This window comes from Numida meleagris, chromosome 9 (assembly GCF_002078875.1).
Source record: "Numida meleagris isolate 19003 breed g44 Domestic line chromosome 9, NumMel1.0, whole genome shotgun sequence".
Taxonomy (NCBI): Eukaryota; Metazoa; Chordata; class Aves; order Galliformes; family Numididae; genus Numida; species Numida meleagris.
In genome coordinates this window covers 15555851-15573476 of record NC_034417.1, presented here as the reverse complement: position 1 = coordinate 15573476, position 17626 = coordinate 15555851, and the positions used below count along the sequence as shown (strand labels likewise).

The 17626-nt window shown below is 43.2% G+C and overlaps 1 long non-coding RNA gene across 2 annotated transcripts; it reads right to left on the bottom strand.

The window, feature by feature from the left end:
• On the bottom strand, positions 2094-13773 carry LOC110404043. Of its 2 annotated transcripts, none has more exons than XR_002442030.1 (7): positions 13601-13773; positions 12969-13355; positions 12509-12603; positions 10948-11067; positions 8866-8997; positions 7067-7292; positions 2094-6307 (listed from the first exon to the last, which is right to left on the bottom strand). It is a non-coding gene; the product is annotated as an uncharacterized LOC110404043 (long non-coding RNA). The 2 variants fall into 2 exon arrangements; XR_002442031.1 differs by having other exon boundaries at positions 13055-13355.

The following is a 17626-nucleotide window of genomic DNA, read 5'->3' as shown; positions in this document are numbered from 1 at the left end:
CACTGCAGTGCAACTGTCAACTGTAATTGTAATTATTGCCAGCAGTTCATTAATTCACATGGTGTTGGCCTGTCCCCATTTCTCTCTCTGGAGAAAGTGGGAATAATAACTAAATGTAAAACTTGGGCCTGGAGTTGGGTGAAAAGGTATTGCAAATATGTTACCAAACTCAAACCTTATCTGTGTTTAAAGGTTAAATAGTTTTGTTCTATAACTACAGCTATTCCACCAAATCTGTATGCATTATCAATGTACCTGCTAGAGATATAATTGTTTGTGTACTGGGGATCTTGCCAGCATTAGCATGTCCTCTAAAATTATAACCTGGGCTTACATTGCTTTATTGGCAAAATCTGTAAGTGTGCTTTAGGTCTTCAGCGATAAAATGCATTTGAGACTGTGCAACTAGACCTGTCTTATTAGGTCTACCGAGTAGCTGATGTCCATGATTTTATGGGCCAGATCTGACTTTGATAAGAATCAGATTGGGTCATAAAGTGAAAAAATACCACTGTCACTTTTTCTGACATATCCATTTGACACAAGCAGGACTGTATCTCAGATTTATATATCAAAAAATCAGCTCACTTTTCTTCTGTGTGATGGAGGCCTCTGTCATTTCCACAAAAGTATTTTCTGTTATAAAATATTTTTTTTCCTCGTATCTTTTTCAACCTCTATTCATTCTTATTCAATACAGAACTAAAGCAATGAAAAAATCAAGTGGGAAGGTCCAATGCCACCAAATGAGCTATTTTTAAAAAGCTTCAACTCTAATATACAAACTGATTATATGTCATATTTAGCAGGGAACTTTGGGTATCAAAAAACGTGTCTGAGAAGAAACAAAAAAGAGGCAAAGCAGTGAAGGTAGTATGAAGTGTCAACACCTACTTTGAAGCTCAGATCCCTTTTTATTAAGATGCTAAAAAGAAAGATCAGGTGCTTGATGTTGGAGTATGTTAATATTTTGGTTTGAGATGACATCTGTATGTTTTTGGTTTTTTTTAACTAATGCATCAGTGTCCTTCTACTCCAAGAAAAAAAGCTACTGGTTAGTGATACCATGAGTGAGCTTTTATCTTAATATTTAGAATTGAGCATATTTTACAGCAAAGATAATTATCTCAAACCAGTGATTTTGGTTGGTCTTTGATTTAACTGTTCAAGCAGATGCCACCATAGAGATTCTATTATGCACAAACAATTGTATTTCATTGGTAAGTGCCCTGCATGCCTACCTCATTATTAGAACCCAATTAATTTTTCTTTGTAATAAAATGGAAAGACTTAGAGCTAACAGGAAGCCTAAGCTAAAGAAATTTGGACCAACCGCAAAAAGTACCTGGAAGAAGCATAAAGAAAGAAGAGCGGTAATTACATGACACATGCACACACACAGAAAAGAAAAAACATGAATTGAAGTTTCAGAAACAGGCCTAGGGAGCACAGATCACAATCTGGCTAGATTGCAAAACTAGTACTAAGATGTCTTAATTATATGATTGATGTAAGCTTCAAAAGAAAGCTCAATATTCACAATGGCTACAAGGTTATGAATGTTATCTAACGTATAAAGACAACTACCACTGAAGGCAAATACTACGCATGAAACTTAAGACCTTTCTCTTTCAGAACCAATCAATAACGTCTTATTTTTGGTCTATATTATGTTTAAGAAAATCTGATGACATCTTTGATTGAAGATCACACAAATAATTATGCCAGTAATGACTCACTTTGTAGGATCTACAAGGACTGGATCTACAAGGACTGTCCTTTGAATTTCTGTGACTCTATATGCAAGGGGACTTCATTCAATTATCTGATAGAAGTATGCAGACTATTTGTTTGAAAGAAACCAAAAAAAGCAGTGCTTGGGGACACCGATTAGCACATTCTAACACAGTTCTGATTATTTTTTTCCCATGATTTAGCTCATCAATGAATTATCTGTTTTCAAGATAGCTGCATTAGCTGACATCACGAATTTCACTTTGATTGGAATTCCAGTATTTCAAATTGGACAAAAAAAACCTTCAAATTTCATTATTTTAGGAACTTTTATTCAAGCTTGTCAGTAGAATTTTGTTTTCAGTTTTATCATTACAATTGTTATCAACAATGGAAAATAAAGAAAAATGTTTCTTCAATAGGAACGTTTTTGTAATATGGGGTTAAAAATTGAACAACAAAATCAATGCAAACCTTTTTTTCTGTCAAGCAAATTATATCCCTGAAGAAAATGCTTTCATTTCAGAATTGTAAAACAAAGATGGTATCTGAGCTTCCAAAAAAAATGTCCAGAAGATGACAAAATTCCAGCATTTCTCTGTCTGGTAGAGTCATCAATAAACTTCTTTTCCACTTTTTGCTTGGTGTTGAGCAATTTGGTCCCAGGAAGTATTGTCCACTGCTCACAGAGGTCGGTGAAAATACTCCCCTAAGTTTTGTGGCAATGTGGTGAAGCAATTTCCATCTCTCCAAAGACACTGATCAGCTCATCTACGTTAAGATGAGGAAGTGTTGTATTCACCATATAAAATGTACCCACCTATATACATTCAAGTCTATTCTAAGGGACTAGTATTTCTTTGCAAGTATGCAAAGTTACAGACGACTGGATGGACGTGAAATAGATCTTTATCCACAATGGACAGAATGAAATGATAAGCTAAATGTTCTCTAAAGGCCACAAGAATGTTATGGCACAGCACATATTTTAAGCACATAACACTTTCTTCTGAGATGGCTTTGGGTAGTCCAAACTACCTGATCTTTGTCAGTGTTGTAGATGAAACAGTCTTCTCCCTCACCTGATCTGTTTATTATTGAAAAGTAACGCTCTTTCTTGGAGATACCCAAATATAACCTTAACACAGTTGGCCCAATTCTGCTTGAAAGTCATTTTATGAATCCTGATTGACCAGGTCTGATGGTAATAGAGTGAGAGTTAACGCTACAAGCATTACACAGAAGAGGCAAAAATAAAAGCTATACTGTGCAGACAGGAAGGGTGAAGGGTCCATTGAAAATCAGAGAGATTAGCAGCTCATCACATTATATGTGGGTTATCAGGAGACAGAGGTAATGAAAGTGAGACCTATATCCTTGATCAATAAGAGTTTGACTGCATTTTGAGTTCATTTTCCCCTGCCAAGAGTGAGACAGCAAGCTTACTATTGATCACAGTGTTAATCCATAACTAGTCTGGGCCCTAGCCTAGTGGAACAAGGAGGAAAAATAAGATAATAAGCAGGAACTCTTGATCTTTTATTATTGTGTGCTAGATAAAGAGAGTGCAAGGTTCAAGGTGAAATACTTCATGATTAACCCCTTCCTTGCTGCCTAGTTCCACGTGCATAAATCAAAGTAAATTACTCAGGCCCCATTATGTATTTAAAATACATATATATGTGTGTGTGTATATATATGTATCTTGAATTCTGTTTCCAAACACTGTGTTAGGATACCTGCATGGGTGTACAGGCTGCATCTGCGTCTCTCTTCAAAACTCAGAGGACAAAGACACTCGTGGCAATTGAGTATGATGCCAGGGCCACATCCTCAGCTGGCGAAGGCCTAGGACTTTCCCTCAAAATAAGCAAACAGAGGTTGCTGTAGCTGATACAGGATGCGACCCTAAACCTCACCTTCAGCAATGAACTTGAGAAGCTGAACTCACTGGTAGTAGATGAACAATTGTTTTCATTGTGTACCTACTCTAGCATCTACCATTTGTTACAAGCATACCTTAATATTCTCTAGCCATAGGCTTTTTTTTTTTTCCTCTGATGTCTTTAACTGACAGCATGTGCAATTAAGACAACTTAATCTTTCCTGTGGCAACAGCTGACTGATGTCAGAGACAGCCACTGTTTTAAGATGAGCAGCTGACAGGAACTAGTGATGGCCAATTACCTTTTAATAAAACCTGGGAAAAGAAGGAAAATTAACATTGTCCTTGTAAACTTGTTTTGAAACATGCACATTCCATAAGCCATAGCTTCAGCAGAATTTAAAACCAACAGCATTTCCTTCAAGACTAAAATGAAGTTTGTCTCCTAACTTCAGTTTCTAAAAGCACTAGAAATGAGAGCTTATGCTCCATCCACTTGGAGCTTAGAAGCACATCAAGAGCCTAGTAACCTCTCTCACTGCACTGGTATAATAGAAATATTTGCATCTGTGTACTTATTCAGCCTTACTGCCTTTTTGTGTGAACCTGTCACATTTCAGCAGATAGAGCTCAGTAGTGGCATTTCTAATCTGAGTTAAATTGACCCGTATCCCAGCACAGCAGTGGCATTGCCTGTGCTGTTGCAGAAGTCTTTGGGATGAAGCTGAAAATCAAGAGTCTTGAAAATGCAGTGTACAAGGAACAATTTCATTTTCCCCAAAAATAATAAACAAAGATCCCCTCTTTTCCATGAATTTTTCAAGTAAAAGTCTCAAGTTTGGCCAGACTGCATCAATGTACATCATCCTTATTGAACTGAGAACACAAAGACAGCAGCACACATGGCACTGAAAGAGAAGTCTTGCACATCTCAGTGTGAGTCTCACAATAGTGTGATTATTTGATACTTTGACTTTGCCAAATCATAATTACATTCTGCTTGCTAATGCCACTTTGCTATTCCAGGTCAGTAGTGCGCTTTTCAGCTCTCTTAGGCAACAACTAACTCAGGTAGCCTGTAAGACTAATTTACAACCTCTACAGAGCTACCTTACAGTTAGCTCATTTCAGTAGTTGTTAAATTATCCCTATGCATCATTTACATGTTGCATGAGTTGGTCGGGATAATTAATGCTTGTAAAGCACTCTGAGGTTTTTGGATGAAATGTACAGTAGAATTACAACAAATTATTCTCATGATGTTGATGATAAAAGAAAAAAAAAACTGACAACAGCTTTCACATGCTATTAAAAACACAAACCTGTAGCTGGAATGCTCTTCTCCAGCTGTGAGAGCCCTGTTGTCTCAGATACTCAAACAGAGAGAAGATTAATCTTCAAGTGGTAGATAGCCAGTGATTTTTTAGCATTCAGCATGTTTTACACAAGACTGTGTAATGCAACTACCCACTGTAAAATAAATCAATTTCTGAACAAAACAAGAGGAGAAAAAATCCTAATGTTCTTTAGTTTAATAACACATTAAAAAAAAATATTCAGGGGAAAGTGGAAGTCCCAAGAAATAGCAGGTGTGGTTTTTTTAATATCAAATTGCTAAAATATTGCTGGAGGCAGCACCCACAGGTTAAGCTGAATGTTTCTTCCTATGCAACACAGAGAAGAAGAGACTCCTGCAGATCAGAAGCAAGCATCTCTTTGCAGTTTTAGGGGCTGCGTTTATGGAACAGCACTCCTTTATTTTATAGTATTTCAGTAGTTCAATGCATGCTATTAGCTTTATATCCTGAGAAGAGGCTCAAATACTTGATGCCTTTAATTCAAGGTGTTGGTTTTCCCTGACAAGGAGGTTTCCCCAAACTCTCTCATCTCATTTTTGTTGTGCACGTGAAAGCCCTCATTAAGATTGCAATGAAAGGAGGTGGTTAGAGCATAGGAAATTGTCAAGTGGACTCTTGCACAGGAGCTGCTTTTATAAGGTCATGATCTAGACTGGTCACCGAAGACTCGATTTTCTTATGCAGATATTTATACATGCATGTGAACAAGGGATAAATTTATGTGCTTTGAACAACATCCCCTAAATCTTTATGGATTGTATTTTCTGACTACAGCCTCCGTTTATGCACATGCCAATATTTAGTGCAATATCTGCACAAGTAAAGGTTATTTTCTTCTTCTTCTATCCAAGGCAACAACCTTTAAAATATCTTTCATGATAATAGAAGTGCAGAGATTCCAAGATACAGATGAAGCCCTCTATATTCATCTGTTATAATGTGTGCCAAACCAATAATGAAATGCAATGTAACATTCATGGTCAGATCAGAGCTTTGTGGTTTTACTCTCTTAGAAGTCCTGGATTTCTCAAGCTGACACTTCTGCCCGATGTGCCCCTGAAGAGGGCTACAGGGCCCTGCAAAATATTTGCAAATGAGTTCTGCTTCTTTTGAAAGTCTAATACAGAACATCTTACCCTCAGATTGTGGGGTGACTGCATCTCTAGTTCATGAAGGAGGGAAAGTGGCCGCAGCCTGGAGGTGAAGACTCCTTTTTCCTTTTTGTTAGGAAGGTTTCATCTTGTTTCCAGAAAGAATTCAGAATCAGTCACCAGGAGCTGAGCAAGCCAAGTTTCCAATGTAGTGTGCCGAGTCACTTGTTTTACTGAACCTGGAAGAACATATAGGAAAGGAAGATATATAAAACCATTAGAAAAATAGCTCAAGAGAGAACACCTGTATGGACAATAGCAATAAAGAAAATTGCTTTGGACTGGAGAAATGTTCTAAGTCTGGATTATCATCTGCTGGCTGTGGGAAATAGTGGAGGTGAATATGGAGCTGCCATAACCTTTGGATGGTGCTGCCTTAGCTGCATCTCACCTCACTCCTCCTACTTCAGCTGTCCGAGTAAGTGCAAAGGTGGGCTCTTCCGCTCCTAATTCTCACTACAGGGTGGGAGAATCTGCTCCAGAAACATTCCCTTGGAAGGTATTCTTACTATTAAAAGAGCAGATCCATACAGCTACATGAAAAGAGCCAGACACTTTGAGTGAAATGAGAGCTAAAGAAGATGCTTTTTCATCCAGAAAGTAGAATGGTTTTTCTTTCATTTGACAAATTATAATGTCATAAGTAGTAGATTGAATAGATGTTTATTAATTATTCCCCTTCAAAATGTCCACCACTGACATAAATAGGAACTGATGGATTTCTCTGGGGGACATTTATTTTAAATAATAATTTACTTTTGTTGGTTTTAATAGGGTTTAATGATGTAAAATAAGTAATGCTGTTTGATAAACGTCTAAATTTTCAAGCTTTTTGCAGTTTTCTAACAGGCAATACAATTTTCAAAAAACCACATTTTTTGCAACAATGCACAGCAGATCATTTTTATCTGATGCTCTGTTTTACACAGCTCACTTACCACTCTGGGAACACTGTAAAGGCAAAGGCATGGGGAGATGAGCCATGGCCATGCTCTGCAGCTGGATCTAGTGGGAATCTGCTACATGGTGGAAGAAGTTGGCTGTATTTTTCTTGTTGGATGTTCCTTGGAATTCTATGCCCAGGATCTGGTCCTCTGTCTGCCTTGCAGAGATCATTTGCCTGGATATACTGTACCTCTGCCATAAAGATTAATTCTGTACACACTGTTAAAATGATAGTGGGATATTTCACTGTAACATACACTGCAATCACACCACGGAATACTGGCATGAGCTGTTACAAGCGGAGTTTCAACTCCACATTGTCGAAACTAACAATAATTCATGTAATTATTTTATACTAATTATAGGTCATCTACTAATATCTTTAATTAATTAATGCTGTAATATGATTGTATAATTTATAGTTAGTGCAGGAAAAGGTTAATTTGTCAAGAAAGACACAAGGTAAACAGAAATGTTATTAAGACCCAACATAAACATTCAATTCAAAACTTGAACTAAACGTAAAGAGCCAGTACGAAGAAATAAATGCCTAAACATAAATTCATACACAAACAGTCCTGTAACTATTGCAAGCATGCAAAATAGTCGGATTTCTTGTAGATCTTTCTCTTTTCACAAGTGAGATAATTTTTGTTGCAGTGGGACTTGGTTCCTTTAGAAACATTTCAGCCAAATGAATTATTTTTACTAAGTTTAAATTGTTACCATGAGATCCTTTGCAGGGAAACTTGCTCTGGTTGAGGATAAATGTAAATGAAAGCTCAGGTAGTTCCGTAATCATGTCAGCAATTTCTTAAACACAGTTTCAAATCAAAGCCCTTGAAACCTAAGCCACTTTTGTTTTTTTCCAAAACATTTATTTCCAAAGATCTCACGATCTTTATTATCGGCTCTAAAAAAAATCTATCATTACTTTGGCTGAATTTCCCCACACCGCAGGGCTTAGGAAACAAGAATTACCTTCAGTGGGATTCATGGCCCATTCACACCGTGCCTGGGGTGGGCTTTAAGCCCCTAAACCTTCTGAACCCAGTGCAGAGCAGCCATCAGGTTTCTCACATCTCCACTTGCAGGCTATATTATGCCTAAGTAACTTTGTGCAGCAAAATATTTCTTCTGAAATCACTGGAATTGCTCTTACTTAGGAGCTGACAGCAGTTGAAGTTCTTTCTGGGTGGGGGATTTTTTTGAGGCGTGTTGGCTCTTCCTACATGTTTGTGCAGAACTGAGGGTGTTTTGAGCAGGATAGTTGTCTAAACCACGATAAATGAGAAAACCTGGCAAAAACCATGCAGTTGAGAGCCACAAAGTTAAACAAGAGTACTGAGATCAGAATCTGTCCCTAGCGTTTCTTACTGACATATGCTATAATAGTATTGAATTATTTCAGCAACCTGATGTGAGAATGGGGTGTGGGGTAGAAATTTGCAGATGGTAACAAGGGCAAAAAACGCAGCGTGAATTTTAAATCTGTGCAGCATAACATTTTAGCATCAAAGTGAGCATTTAGTACCAAATACCATTAATTAACATTTCCATGGGCTTTTTATTAAATGCTTGCTCAGCAAGTCAAGTGTCTTTCAAGCCTGCAACAGCTGTGAATGTATAAAAATATATTGACACAGATATATTAATGCATGCAAATAAATGTATTTCTTTCATTTGTTGTGGAAAAGCGTTATTATATTATAAGGTTTTTAACGAGTTCGAAACTAATTTGCATTATCAATCTGCACAGCTGAAAGAGGGTCATGCGTAACTACCTGCCTACCTATTGTGATCACTGCAGCATCTGCTCTTGGCTCATCCTTTCTGCTTCCTATGTGCAAGCAAGGAAGGAGCATGGACTCCAGCCCAGGTCTCACTGACGGCATCTCTTTTAGTCTTACTCATTTATCAGTTGCTTCAAATCCAGGTAAGAGTCAGCCAATGCCGAGCAAGAAATAGAAAAGGCATGAATCATTCAAAATAATACATTGCAATGAGCAGTTCCACAGCTAAGTGCGGTTCTTACAGCTTAATTGTCGCATAGCTTGCTAACGACAGACCCAGTTGGCAGTCACCTGATAGCTTCTGTTTTTACCCCATGATAGCAACTAAATTAATTTGTTTCCTAATAAAATATTTCAGGATGTTGAGAAAATACAGATAAGTAGACAGAATCCTTATTAGGATCATCAGTATTAACATAAAATCCTTTTGTGCTCATTAAAGAAAATACAGTCAATTTAATTAATGCACATTAATCCCTAGTTGACATTAAAATCAGCTAAAAAACAACACTGATATAGATTATTAAAATGAGACCAAAAAAATGCATAGAAGGTGGCCTCCATAGGAAGAAAATCATTACTGGAGTCCTACAATTCTTTTTTTTTTTTTTTTTGTGGAAATTGTAATCCAGCTGGAGCCACTGTTGCCTACACAATGCCCTCAGCTTGCACCCACAAGTTGTTTACTGAGGGACGTGGTTAGTGGGCATGGTAGGGATGGGTTGATGGTTGGACTGGATGATCTTAGTGGTCTTCTCCAACCTTAATGATTCTATGTTTTACCTATGGGACTCAGCAGCAGAAAGAAACGCTGGATATGAAAAGCTGTCCCAAGCAATGGTGATGTGGGAAAGAGACACTGCATGGTCTCTTAAGTGGGCAAGTGATCCCACCCCTGCTCAACAGAGGCCTCAATCTCACATTTTATTGTAGAGATAAGGTGTCTCAGTGAAGTCTGGGATATACCCTGAGTGGTTCCAGTTAGCCAAATGTTTAGGAGTGGTATTATAAAAATTGCCCAAGTGATTGTTGTGCACAAGGCTTATTTTCCAAAGTATTTTAAGTTTTTAGGCACCTAAAGCTCATAGGTTCCATACATGGGCTCAGAAATGCCTTGCATGCTAGCTCTGGGATTAGTGCAAGTGTATCAGCCCCACCTGGATAGGAGCAGTCCTCTGGCACCAGCCACGGGCCACGAGTTGTTGTTTGCTCAGGGACTGGAACCCAGCACTGCAGCGAGCTCTGCAGGCAAGCCATGGCAGGATTAGGCTCCCTCGGGGAATTCCCTGTCCGTCTGCAAGAGTCTGGCTGCTCTGGGTACAGTGGGAATCAAGGGCTGCTCCATGCTCAGGCCCCTTCCCTGCAGAGCTGGAAGCACACCAGAACCTGGAGGTGCTCAGGGTTGAGATTTGCCATAGCAGTGACTTTGGTGCCCATCTCCACAGAATATCCCAGACTTACAGGGTTCACCCTGGAGTTAAATTTCTTCCTCTGGTGCCTGACACTAAGACACAGAACCATACTCATAGCTGCCTTCCCTCTCTGGTCCTATTTTTCTGCAGAGTGGAACCATTTCAGGAGAAATTAATGAACATATGATCCACTTTTCCCTTCCATCTCCCACCAGAGCTGGGGCAGGAGCTACCTTCTCTCAGACAGAGGAGGACCCTCAAGCAGAGATGACCCCTCTAGGTTAGCTCCAACCAAACAAGGGCAAGGGCAGAACATCTTCCAAAAGGGAAAAGGCAGCAGGTTGGCTCCCTTCCTTCACCAGGACTATTTTCTCTCTTAAAGCCCCGAGAACTCCCCCTCAACCGGACCCCCTGGACATAGGCAAAGGCATCCCTAGAGAAGGGCTCAGAGCAAAAGCATGGCCCCAGAGCTGCCAAGAGGCAAATTCTGGGACTTGCCAGGCTTTCAGGAGGAAATCTGCAGCACCTGTAAGCTCCAGGTCTATTTTGACTGGCAGCTGCACGGGCATTTTGAGAATCCATATTTTGGACATAGGTGTATAACTGCCTTTGTACACTCAGCCCAAGCCTCTTTTAGAAATTGGTTTTAGATGGTTGCACAAATATTACCTTGTTATTACTTTGTTGAATGGAGACAAAAATCATTTGCTCAAAGAAGGTGTGCTGTTGGGTAGAGACTGATCTTCAACGTGTAGCTTAGATTTCAACTGAAGATGGCAGAAAAGCTTCCTGGAAGAAAAACATAATAAGTTCGGGTTTAGAATTCTTGTGTATATAGCAAAAATCAATTCATTTTATAGAATCTAGGATCAATAATATGTATCTGTTCTCCCAGACACAAGTATTTCAAAAATACCATTCAAGTCACGGCAGGCCTTATTTAACTTAATGAGAGTTTTGTCATTGATTGTTTGGTTACATTTCATGTTATATTTCTTCATTGGTACCTGGTGGTTTTATTGTGCAGAGAATTCAACTCCTCCGCGAGGATTTTTCTCTGCTCCCCCCCGCTCCCCGACTTCTGTCCTCTGCTAAAACCCTCCACGCTCCATCCACTATTGATCACACACACAGACTTGTGTCTTTGCCCTATAGCTTGTTTTGTTCACTACCTGAAAAATATAAGGCATCAGGAATGAAAAACTAAGATGCGTTATTACCCCACGAATGGCACAGGGTTTTTTTGAGAATGTCCCTGTTTGCTAACAAATCAGAAGATATTAAATGGCTTTATTTTTTTTAATACCGTGACATGTTCCAAACTAAGATAAGATTTTAGGCTAATTAAATAAGAAGTAAGGTTTGATAATGTTCTGTTTTTATGATAGATGTTAACACGTCAATTCTTTGCTTTTTTTTTTTTTTTTTTGCTTCATATTTTAAAGTTTCCTTTTAAGTGTGTGAAAAATGAGTAAAAGTGTCAAGCCTTATCACAGCTGACCTTGCTTTTTGGCTAGCCTCTCTCCCTTATCTATCAAACACATTACTCTCCCCATCATAACGTGGTAGTGCAAACATCGCAGCCGGCCAGCAAACATGACCAAAGCTACCTTTAAACTACCTCTAGACTCTTTAAACTCAACTAAAAGGCTGATTAGGTTCCACCTCTTTGGTCATTATCTCATTTCGATAGCCACGCAATGAAAAAGCAATCTAGTAAAAAGCTGTCTCATAGGAAAACTAGTTAAAGTGTGTGCTTGCTTAAGACGGTGTACTTAAAGAAAACAATTTATTCGTTTGTCAAAACCAACTGTGTAAACTAGTTCAGCTGTTTGCCGAGGCTTGGAATGAACAAACGTTGTTGTTTCCTTCGCAAAGTTCCTCGGGGAGGGGGGGAACGACCCGACCCCATCGCATCGCGGAGGACAGCGGCAGAGCAGCCCCCCGCTGTGCTCCGAGAGCAACGGGAGAAAGAACTGAGAAAAGCGATGGGCACTCCCCGATCGTTCCTCCTTACGGGCGGGGAACGTTCGCCCCGTTATTGCCCGGGAGGAGTGCGAACTCCCTTCGCTCTTTGATCCTCTCCCCCCTCCCGAAATGAGGGTTTTTTTCCTCCCCCCTCTTTCAAAACAAATTTAAAAGGGAGAGATTAGAAAGGGGAGGGAGAGGCTGAGCGAGCAGCAGGGCGGGGTGCGAGGCTGCAGCCCACATGTGTAGGAAAACCACAAACCTTTCTGGGGTGATGTTTGCTCGGGTTCCTTTCGCAAGCGCGGCACAATGGCAACTATTCAGGAATCGGTCAACATGACCCGGCACCAACAAGCCCTAAAAACATATATGCTTCATTCTCGCAGAGCCTAGGAATCGTGTTTTTAAGTGGGATTTACTTTACTTTGTCAACAGAACAGGTGGTGTGGCATTCACCTGCTCTAAAAGGGAAGTCTGGACCACGGTAATCACCATTAGTGGGTCCCAGCACGGCTGACCGCAATCAGTAAGATTTGTCCCGAGCAAGAACAGAGTGAAAAGGAGAAATGCCCCAGGATGTGCCCAGGCAACGCGGGGGCTCCCCAAAGGGGAGGGGAATACGCAACGGGGTCCCGGCCACGAAGGGGTTACAAGCCCGGCGAGGGAGGCTATCCGCCACCGGCACCCACTAGTTAAAATAAAAATAAATATAAAAAAATTACTGATTAACGTGATCTGTCAACACTCCTTTGCCCCACGGGACGGCAGCCGATCTATTAGCTGGCACCTCCTTTGCCATCTCCCTCACCTTGCGAAGTCTTTGCATCCCTCGCCTGGCCCTGAGTCATGGGTAAACACCGCCGGGTGCCGGGCTGTGCCCGGGGTACCAGCTCGGGGCAGGCACCTCCCGGCGCCGGGCGCACCCCCTGCCCCGAGGGCAGCCCGCAGCCCGGCCTCGTACCCTGCGCGGGCACCGGGCGCCCTGGGGGAGCTGAGAGCAAAGCAGCGAGCCCTCCCCTCCGCCTCTGCGCGGTGGGCAGCCAAGGGCAGAGGAAAGCTTTCCTCGAGGCACGGAGAACGGGGCTGAAGGGTTCGCTGCGGAGAGCATCCTGCAGGAAAGAGGGAAAGGGGAAGAAAAACAACAATAACCAGTTTCTTTAAAATAACCCGCAAGCAGTTGGAAAAGTTTGTTTTCCGGGTTATGCAGCTGCGCGCAGCTGGAAGACGCTAAATAAATAAATAAACAATTAAACACAGCACCAAAATTACAGTTCCTCTAGCAGCGGACCCGCACCGCATCGCTCCGCACCCTGCCCGAGGAGGGGGAACAGCTCATACGGAGCAGCCGCCTCACCTGGCGCAACTTGCTTCATCCTAGAGATTGTTAAGCAATTTGTGGGCAGATATGTTCTGAGGGGTTTCGCCTATGGTCATCATTTTGGGAGGGGGTTATTCAGCTTTTAAGCCCTCTCTGGGGACAAACAGCAACCGGTGGCCGTAAGAGTTTCTGAACCGCCTCACCTGAGGCGAGCGAGGAGAAAAGCGACGCCTGGCTTTCTCCTAATCTTAAATATGCCCGAATGTAATTGACCGCCGCTGTGAAGCATTTGACGTGGCTGATGGAGCTGTTCTCAGGTGCTCTGAAAGTCCCAGGAAATGCTCATTTGCAGGAAGAACTTGTTAAAATTGAAGGGCTCGGATTCAATGAAGAGGCTAAAGGCGTTTGTGTTCTCATCGAGGTTGCGAAGCACTCCTCCGCCTCTCTCCCTGATTCAGATTTTTAGTTCAGAAACACCGGTGGTTGTGCCGTACTGGTTCATAGAAATCCTTCACCGTATTTCCCGAAAACCCCGTCTGTGCTGTAGGACCTGCTGTGTTAAATTATGATCCAAAGGCTGTGGGGTGGGAACAATCAATCAGAATACCTGGGGTAGTGTGTAATGTGTGTGCTCTTGCCAGCGGGAGCAAGCGGCCCCTGAACACAGTCCCCCAGCAGGTTAAATAAATATGATACTATAGACAAACCGAGAGGATCACATGGCCGCATCAATCAGCTGTTGATAAAATACAATCTTCCTTTAATACACGCTGGGAAAGTTATTTAACACTTAGAAAACCTGACTCCAGCGCTGTTTCTTTTAGTTAAAAGGGGGGAAAAATATTCTTTGAAAGAGCAACTCTTTTAAAAAGGCAAAGAGAGGTGACGCTTGCATTTTCCTGGGGGATATAACAGAAAGCTTTTAATGAAGCCACAGACACTGTACGAAGTACGCGAGCCACGGTGCTGGAAAAAAAAATACAGGAGCTATTATAGAACGAGTCGGTGTGGAAGTGACAGGACTGACTCCGGGATGCGCGTTCGGGTTCATTCCCTTCTCATTGGTGGTCCCACAGCCCGGGTGGCTGCGGGGCTCCCGGGAGCACGTTCCTCTCGGAGTGCAGCTGGGGGAAGAGCACCCCAAGGATGGAGGCAGCGAGTGGGGGCTCTCCTCCTCTCACCCCTCCGGTTCAGAATTTGTCGCAGCCGCCGGGCAGCTGGACGGGCTGAACGCGCAGCTCAGACGCGGATGCTTTTCTATATGGTTTGATAGAGAATGAGAGATTAGAATTTCCTAGGGAAAAAAAAAAAAAAAAGACAAGGTATTATACTGAGTATAGATGTATTATTGGGTAATTTGGGAAACAGAATGTAGCTGCAGGGGCTGATCGCGGTGGGGTAATCGCGATGCGATGGGTTTTCCTTCTCTCAGGTAAGGGAGAGTGGAAGAAGTTTGCTACTGAGAAATAAAAGGCTGCCACCCAAGTGCGCTTTGGAATTCCCTCCTATTCGTTACCTTTCCACTTTCCACTCAGCTAAATGCACCTTGTTTAATTATCAGCACGCTGCCTTGTGCCACCTCTCCGCCGCGGCAGGCCCCGACCCTGCACGCTCAGAGCCCCAGTGGGTTTGCGCGGCTCAAAGCTCGGGGTTCACCCTCCCAGAGCTCCGAACCGCGCTGCCCGGACCTGCAGCTCCGCGGGGCGCGGAGACGGCCCCGACCTCGGGAGGTGAGGCATAAATCAGTGCGCGGCCAAGATCTCCAAGGGGAAAGGCACGAGGAAATTCTGACGTGCTCCCCCTAACAAATGAAGATTAATGCCCACTGTGGAAAGGAAGCTGTTGTGAGTGCTGCTTATACAAGAGAAATCCTGGAAATGGGGAAAAATGAGGATAAAAGAAAAAAAAAGGAAAAAAAAAAAAAGAGCCCACGGGCTGACAGTCCCGGGCTGATGTCATCCCAAGTGTCGAAATAAATGGCTGATGAGCCAAAAACGCCTTCTAAAGACGCTCTTTCCAAGGCGCTGCTGCCAGCGCTTTGCAGCTGGGGAATATCCGCGCTCCCCTGCGGCTCTGCGCGGGAGGAAGGCGCAGCGCGGAGCGGGGGCTGCCCACGCGTGGGGCGGGGGGCTCCCTCAGCTCAGCCCTGGAGGAGCTCCCGGCGCCTCCGCTCCTCTGATCTGTTTGGAAAGTTGCGTTAAAGAGCTCTTTACCTGCACCAGACCCCCTTAAGCACCCTCCAGGGGCTCGTTGGGCAGATGTAATGGCAAGGCCAGGGGGTCTTGTTTGGCGAGACGTAGGGACATTTGTCATGGCTGACCTGTGAACTTCAGCTTCTGAGCCCAGGACTGTAAGGAGAGGCTCGGGCTAATGTAATAAAGCGATAGAGACAAGAGGAAAGGCCTATCTTGCCCCAGGGCCACCACATGTTCACTCCGTTTTACTGTCAGTGCTACATGGAAGCTGTGGCTTCATTTCATATTCCATTAATATTTACAGCGGCGATTGAATTTCCCATTACAAAGTTCACCATACACACACTGCTAATATGAAATATTAATAATATTGTGCACATTATGAGAAGTCTTACTATTAAAAAAGATAATAATAATAATCTGCCGGGCAAGTTGCACGGGTAAATTCATTTCCTGCGTCCACCTGGACGTGGGGACGCGCGGGGGGAGGGGGTGCGCAGGATGCGCGGGGCGGAGCGGGGCCGCGCTGGGAACAGCCCCAGAGCCCGGGTGGCACCCAGGAAGAGGCGGTCCCCTCTCAGGGCCATCTCTGTCCTCAGGGTTCGGCTGTTTGCTTGCGAAGGGTCGCGCTCTCCAGATGGGCTGGGGCATCCCGAGGGCAGGAGATGCCCGAAAAGTGGCTTTACCCTACAAAAGGACTGGGGAATAGGTGTATCCGACTGGGTCGGAGGGCTTGTATTTTTTTATTATTTTTATCATTTTTATTTTCATTTGATTGTTTTGATCGCTTTCCTTCGTGTCTGTTTTCCGAGCCTGTTTGGAGCAGAAGGAAACAGTGCGCGGCCAAAAGATGCGTAATCGGGCATCGACTTACTGCGCAGACTGCAGCTGAGTCACTGCTCGGTTGCTGCTTAAAGCAGACAGAGAAACCCTATCTCCTGTGAAAGGAAAATTGCCCACGAGAGTCCCAAAAGTGCCCCGAGGATAAACCGCAATGAAAGCAGACCGATTATTTCCAGATCGCGTGGAAACGGTATTGAATTCAGCCGGTGCGAAGTTGGACCACCAGGACGGCTTTCCCTTGGAGCACTTCGTTTTAGAGAGGGGCTAACCGGCATTACTCTGTTCGCAGTTTTCACACCCTGAGCACGAACCGCCCTTCCTTTCGAGCTACAAGTTCTTGGGCAAACACCACCTGGCCACTCGCACCTTGCAGGGGAGAGATGAGCGGGTTTCTGTGCTGCAGGGCTCTGCTCCCGAGTTAGGAGCTGCGGGAAGCCCCCCATGCAGCATCCGCAGGTGTTAAAATATTAGGAAGAAAGTCGCCATGACCCGGGGGTTTTATAGGATTCCTTTCCCTGGGTGCTAGTCTGCAACTGAGATTATTCAAAAGGGGAAAAAACCAAAACAAAACAAAACAAAAAAACTGAGAACACATAGTCAGAGTCCCTCTCTTCACCTTGAGTCTCGGGTGAAAGTTGTGTCCGGGCTCAGCTGGGAGCACCTCCGCATTCTGCCGGATTTAAGGGGTTCCCGTGGGTTCGGGCCCTGGGCAAGCTCTGCTTCACTTTGCCACATTGTGACCACGGAGAGCAACCCAAGGCAGAAGGCAGCACTGGGCAGCTCTAGGTGCTGCAGATGTGGGGATAGGAGCATCTCCCATCGAGCAGGTCGGGATGACTCGGCTGTTTCCCAGCCCCTCGAATGCACGAGGAATAGACGCTGTTTATGACTCTTAATAGGTTTGGATTAAGGCAATTTAGGAATCCTTAGGTCCGTCTCTCAGCTCGGGAAGATGACAGGCTCCAGGAGGTACGGGTGGGTGATATTTCCACCATGAGATCCATCCTTCCCCCTCCCGCTCCCC